At 33.5% G+C, this 6,249-nt stretch overlaps 1 pseudogene; it reads right to left on the bottom strand.

The window, feature by feature from the left end:
• Positions 1–1,100, bottom strand: LOC109506168 (CBL-interacting serine/threonine-protein kinase 14-like; annotated as a pseudogene).
• Positions 1,101–6,249: the final 5,149 nt, after the last annotated feature.

Raw genomic sequence — 6,249 nt, 5'->3', positions numbered from 1 at the left:
CCCAAGATCATCACATGACTGCACGTGACCCACTAAACAATCAAATGTGGCCTTTGATTTTGATCATACGTCATCTTCGACCCGATCCTCACCGATGCCGTCTTCCTCCCCCATTAAGCAGCCCTCGATCCTCTCCCCTTCCTCTACTACCTGCCCCTTTCAACTCAAGTACCCTCCACAAACCGGATATGTCGAGCCCAGAGGAGAAGGATATTAGATCGAAGGCATGGAGGGATCAGTCTGGCTCCTCCAACTTCCAAAACTTTCCATCCTCCACCTCTGTCGTCTCTGCCACATGGCACTTCGCCACTGCCACCCAATCCTCCTCACTGAGCCCCTTCTTGAACCATGGATTATGGAGGATCCCATCGATGGTGATGCTCGTTTCAGGACTCGGGTCCAGGATCTGGCCAATGAGATGCCGAAGCTTTGACAAGATCCACTCGGGGCATCGGTACTTTCCCAGTAGATCTTGCAGTACATCACCATCAGATTGAGATCATTAAACAGCAAATACCCAGTGTTGAGGACGTAGAGGATCATGCTGCAAGACCAAACATCGATCTTGGTGCCATCGTAGCCCTTCTTGGTGAGCATCTCTGGTGCGACATACATCAGAGCCCCGCAAAGGGTGTGGAGGAGGTCATCACCGTGGATCTGGTCAGGGAATGCAGAGAGGCCGAAGTCAGAGACTTTGAGGACACCGACGTCATTGAGAAGGAGGTTCTTCAGCTTGAGGTCCCGATGATAAACGCCATGGGAGTGCAGTATCTGATGGCGAAGATCAATTGTCAGAAGTAGCGACAGGAGAGATCCTCGAGGAGGCAGTCGTGGGCAATGTGCGTGAGAGAGCTCACTGCAGCAGGCGAGCTTAAGGATAAAGTAGATTTTGGAGTGGGAGGCGAGGACCTCGAGGAGGCAGCGTCTAGTCTCCACCATCTCCATGCCCAAGCATGGTGGAGCTGGCGCATGATGCAAATCTCATGGACAATGTTGTAGGCGCGGCCACCCTTGGCGACACGACCCTTGGGAATGACCTTAAGGGCAATGCTTTGATCGAAGCGGAGGTCGTGGGTGAGGGCCGGATCAGAGGCGACGTATGATCAAAATCAGAGGCCATGTATGATTGTTTAGTGGGCCACGTGCGGTTACGTGATGGTCGTGGGCAAATGACGCTGAGTTCTATCTATCTATTTTTTTGATTTTGATCGATCTTATCATATTATTGACCAAACTGACAAACATAAAACTTAAATTACTTGATTGGTAGTACACTTAAACTTCATTATATAAAAATATATTTTTTTAATTTAACTGTATGCAATGGCAATTTAACTGCATACCATGTTAATTTAATGATGCACGGTGGTAAATTAATCAAATACCATATTAATTTAACTATGTACCATATATATAACTGTGTATAATAGCAAATTAACTGTGTACCATATTTATTTAACTATATGCAGTGATAAATTAACTATACATCATGTTTAGTTAACTTTATATCATATTAATTTAACTATATGCAGTGATAATTTAGCAGTATATCGTGTGTGTGTATATATATATATATATATATATATATATAACTATCTATAATAGTAAATCAACTGTGTATCATATTTATTTAACTGTACGCAGTATTAATTTAACTGTGTACCATATTAATTTAACTATGTGCAGTGACAATTTAACTATATACTATATTAATTTAACTATGTGCAGTGATAAATTAACGGTATATTATATTAATTTAACTATATATCATATATATATAACTATATACAATAGCAAATTAACTATGTGCCATATTTATTTAATTATGTATAATGATAAATTAATAATGTACCATATTTAGTTAACTGTATACTATATTAATTTAACTATATGCAATGGCTATTTATCTTGTACCATATATATATATAATTATATATAATAGCAAATTAACTGCATACCATATTTATTTAACCGTGTATAGTGTTAATTTAACTATGGATTATATTAATTTAACTATATACAGTAGCAAATTAACTATGTATTATATTAATTTAACTATGTACAATGATAATTTAACTATTTATTATGTATAATAGTAAATTAACTATGTACCATATTTATTTAACTGTATGCAGTATTAATTTAACTGTATGCAGTGACAAATTAACTATATACCATGTTAATTTAACTATACAATGTTAATTTAACTGTATGCAATGGTAAATTACTATATACAATGACAAATTAATTATATATCATATTAATTTAACTATATATCATATATATATAACATGTACAATAGCAAATTAACTATGTACCATATTTATTTAACTATATACCATGTTAATTTAATTGTGTACTATGTATATATAACTGTGTACAATAGCAAATTAATTATATATTATATTTATTTAACTATGTGCAGTGGTAAATTAACTATGTGTCACATTTAATTAACTATATACTATATTAATTTAACTATATGCAATGACAATTTAATTATATACCATAAATATATAACCATATATAATAGTAAATTAACTATGTATAATCTTTATTTAACTATATGCAGCGGTAAATATATAACTATGTACTATAAATATATAACCATATACAATAGTAAATTAACTATATATAATATTTATTTAACTATATGCAGTGCTAAATTAAATGTGTCATGTTAATTTAATTATGTACAGTAGCAAATTAACTACGTGCCATGAATCCATGATACATCGATTGCATCGTAACACCATCATATCCATTTATAAGATCCTCTAACCATAGAGCTCCTTTATAGCAACCTCTTTCCTATGTCAAGCTTGATGATACGACAATTTCATACTAAATTCATAATGAAGATCTTTTACAATATCACTTGCCTTATACAAAGGCATATCTTGAATTTTTTCTTTCACAATATTTGAAATCCAATGCTTCGAAGCCTTAGGATGATTATCACATTAGATAATCAGTCATCGACACAGAATAATATACAACTATATCAATTATTATAATTTTTAACTTTAAAATATATTTCGTACATATTCCTAACATCCTTATTCATCATGAGCATAAATCGAATTATTAAGAATATAGAATTTTACATCAATCATTGTTGGACATAAATGCTTCCATTTCTTTATTATTTAATTGAAAATATAATTGAAAGTTGTATCTTGTGAAATTGAAATAATATGGACTTTGCTACCATAAGAGCACACACCATAAAAATAAATTTTCAATGTCTTTACAATCTATGCCTGTTAAAAATCTAGATGAGGTCTTTAAAAAGGATAGATTTCTTTCTAAGGATCATCAATAGAAGTTTGTTGGAAGAAGCTCATCATAAATAGAAAAGATGTTTAAGACTTGAACAAATCAACAAAATAGGAAAAAAGATTTTTATTGTGAAGGAAAGACTTAGGATGATTTGTAAACAAATTAATTCATACCTGAATCTTAATATCATAATAATATCAACTAAATCAAATAGGATTCGGTAAGGCTAAGAAGAATATCTAAATGGGATAACTTTCACTATTTAGAAAGGCCAAAAAAAACATCTAAATGGGATAACTTCAACAATTGTTATTTCCAATCTTAACCAACAGGATTCTACGATACAATATGACATTCAGCAAATCAAGAAACTATGGAATAAGACGTCCAAAAAAACTGAAAATCAAATGAGATTCAACAAAGCTAAGAAGAACACCTAAATGAAGTAACTTCAGCTATTTGAGAAGGCTAAGAAGAACATCTAAATAGAAAAATTTCAACAATTGTTATTTCTAATCTTAACCAATGGGATTCTACGATACAATATGACACCTAGCAAATTAGAAAACCATGGAATAAGATGTTTAAAAAATCTAGAAACCATGGAATAAAAAATATTTCTAAAAGAGGAGTCCTGGTTAAAAGATAAGTCGGCATTTTCTAGAGTAAAATGGCATCAAAAGGATATCTTATTATGATAAGCCTAAAAGAAAGGATCAAGAGTTAGAGTTTTAGTCAACGAAGATTCTTTGTTAGGATGGCATCTGAAAGGGGGATTGGGAATTAAATTCCTGAACTTTTTATTATTTGTGCCTCATCATTGTTTTTAGGCTTTATGGTTGGTGCATGATCAATTAAATTATTATCTTTGGTGGCAATATTTATATTTTTAAACATATTGTCTTAGTAGCTATTGTTTTTAAACATGTTGCATAATTAGGTTTAAGATGAGTTTAATATCATGCTTTGTAGTGTAAGTACGGTGAGAATGGTTTAGGTCTTATTTTTGGTAAGAATAGTTTAGGTCTTTGGTGGCATTTTATATTCAGCTTAGGGCTCATTAGTCCTTGTTCAAACATGAAAATTAAAAAATGGAGGAAGAACATTGTAACGCCATTTACTTGAAATATATCAACCATGCACGGTCTTCATAGGATACTAATTGGATACAAACATAAAATTTTCTCAGATGAGAAAATGAGAACTTTTATTATTTATTTCTCCTTAGTATCTTTAGTCTTTATGGTTGGTGTTGTCTTGAATTAAATTGTTGTTTTTTTGGGACATATCTATGGTTCTAATCTGGCATTTTTATACTGAAGTTTTCATCAAATGAACCATACTAACCACGATAAAATCCTCTATAGATACTGGTTAGGCTCAAATATAAAAGCTTTTCATATGAGAAAAATGAGAATTTTTCATTATTTTAGGCTTCCTGGTTGGTACTTTCATTAGTATAAAATGGAAACATTTTATCATGGTTGATGGACATCCTATGTTGACCAAGGATTTTGGTAACGGAGCTTCCATTTAGTTGTGCTGATTGTGCTTAGCACTGATAAACTGTTGGATGGGTTCACATAAAAACTTTTCACAAAAAAGATACGAGAACTCCTACTTATTTAAGCCTCATCAATTTCTGGTTGCTTCTACCTTAAATATATCAACTTCCTATGAGATATTTGGTAGTTTATATAGTGATTTCTTATCATTATTAACTGAATCACACTAGTCTATAAGGTTTATCATACATATTGACCAGTCTCAGTAAAGAAACATCTCATAGAAGGAAATGAGTTGTTGGCATAAATTGGATCTCGCTAATATTTATTAGGCTTTGGCTTGACCAACATGTAGTTCAATCTAATATATTATGATAACCCTTTAAAATTAGCTGAAATGCTGGAACACATTTGAATTCCACATGGGTGACAAAATAGGCTGTAACTCAGTGGTTGCATCCCTTTGCGTAATTGTAACCTTAGCTAGAGTTATCAATTGTTTGACTCAGATATTTCTAATTGGCAGTCCTCTCATAATTATTGTTTTGAAAGAGAGATAATCGGTGATTAATAATTAAACAAGAGCAGAACACCTTGTCAGTGACAAATAAAAGCAATCACCCCTTTTTTTTGTGGTGGAACACTACCCGGAGACTTTATATAAAAGGAGTCAGCATCACAAAACCATGTACCAGCACTTCAGTACTAAGAGGGTAACAACCAACAACACAAAGAATCAAGGAAACGCGACCAAGAAGCTGGTACATGACATCAAACAAATAGATACTGAACAAACCAAAAACACTAGTAAGTAAAGGGTAATGCTGTAGTTAACTCCTGGTTCGTCCAATCATAGCCAGCAGTATCTGAAGACGGGTACCTGCTACAGTAACATATAAGGGAGGACCAAAAAGAGTAACAAGGCCAACTGGTACTCAAAATCAACTCCTTGGGTGAATTTTCAACCTTGGAATAGCTCCTGAGTAGTAAGTGAATGAGGCAAAGAGAAAATGGAAGCTGCAAAATCACAAAAACGAGCATGCTTATCTTCTGAATGAAGGAGTTGGTGAAAAGAACAGTTTCCCAGATGCAGTCTTTTTGAAACAGAGTAATGGGAGTGCATGATCATCAGCCAAAACCAATGAGCCTGTTCTGAACCCAGCCTGTGAGTAGTGGAAAAGAAAGAGAACCAGGAGAAGAAAGCATGACTTTGCACTGAGTTGAAGCTGCCCGGTAGAGTAGTCAGCACGATAAGAATAAGAGAATTGTACCATGTGAGATGAAGTAACCTAGATAACATAAGATGGCAATCATATAAACATAGAACCATCAAGTAACCCAGCTGAACCTGTTGCGAACCCAGTCTGGACAGCAGAGGTATAAGAAAAACACAGAGAGAGAAGCAAAATGACATAATGAATCCTGGATAACGACAGTATAGAGAATTGGAAAAACAATCCAG

The sequence above is a fragment of the Elaeis guineensis genome, chromosome 8 (genome assembly GCF_000442705.2).
Source record: "Elaeis guineensis isolate ETL-2024a chromosome 8, EG11, whole genome shotgun sequence".
NCBI classification, from domain to species: Eukaryota; Viridiplantae; Streptophyta; class Magnoliopsida; order Arecales; family Arecaceae; genus Elaeis; species Elaeis guineensis.
Note: the sequence above shows the minus strand (reverse complement) of the source record. Positions and strands in the feature narration are given on the sequence as shown.